Below are 780 nucleotides of genomic sequence, written 5' to 3'. Positions count from 1 at the left end.
GGGCAGCAGTTGTGTCACGTGCTCGTCTTGGTGTCCATCGTCGCTACACTAAGACAGGGTGGCATTGGTCTCACATGCTCGTCTCGGCGTCCGTCGTCGCTGCCACGACGATGTCCGCCTCGACTCGCGTTACGCTAAGACAACGAGGCGATGGTGTCACCTGCTCGTCTCGGCGTCCGTCGTTGCTACCGCGACGATGTCCGCCTCGACTCGCGTTACGCTAAGACAGGGAGGCGATGGTGTCACCTGCTCATCTCGGTGTCCGTCGTCGCTACCGCGACGATGTCCGCCTCGACTCGCGTTACGCTAAGACAGGGTGGCAGTACTATCACGTGCTAGTGTCGGCGTCCGTCGTTGCTACCGCGATGACGTCCGCCTCGACTCGCGTTACGCTAAGACATGGTGGCAATCGTGTCACGTGCTCATCTCGGCGTCCGTCGTCGATACCGCGATGACGTCCGCCTCGACTCGTGTTACGCTAAGACAGGGTGGCATTGGTGTCAAGTGCTCGTCTCCGCGTCCGGCGTTGCTACCGCGACGACGTCCGCCTCAACTCGCGTTACACTAAGACAGGGTGGCACTGGTGTCACATGGTCGTCTCGGCGTCCGTCGTCGGTACCGCGACGACGTCCGCCTCGACTCGCGTTACGCTAACACAGGACGGCAGTGGTGTCACGTGCTCGTCTCGGCGTCCGTCGTCGCTACCGCGACGACGTCTGCCTCAACTCGCGTTATGCTAAGACAGGGTGGCATTGGTGTCACGTGCTCGTCTCGGCGTCC

This window comes from Triticum aestivum, unplaced genomic scaffold (assembly GCF_018294505.1).
Source record: "Triticum aestivum cultivar Chinese Spring unplaced genomic scaffold, IWGSC CS RefSeq v2.1 scaffold50709, whole genome shotgun sequence".
NCBI classification, from domain to species: Eukaryota; Viridiplantae; Streptophyta; class Magnoliopsida; order Poales; family Poaceae; genus Triticum; species Triticum aestivum.
This window is presented reverse-complemented; position numbering follows the sequence as displayed.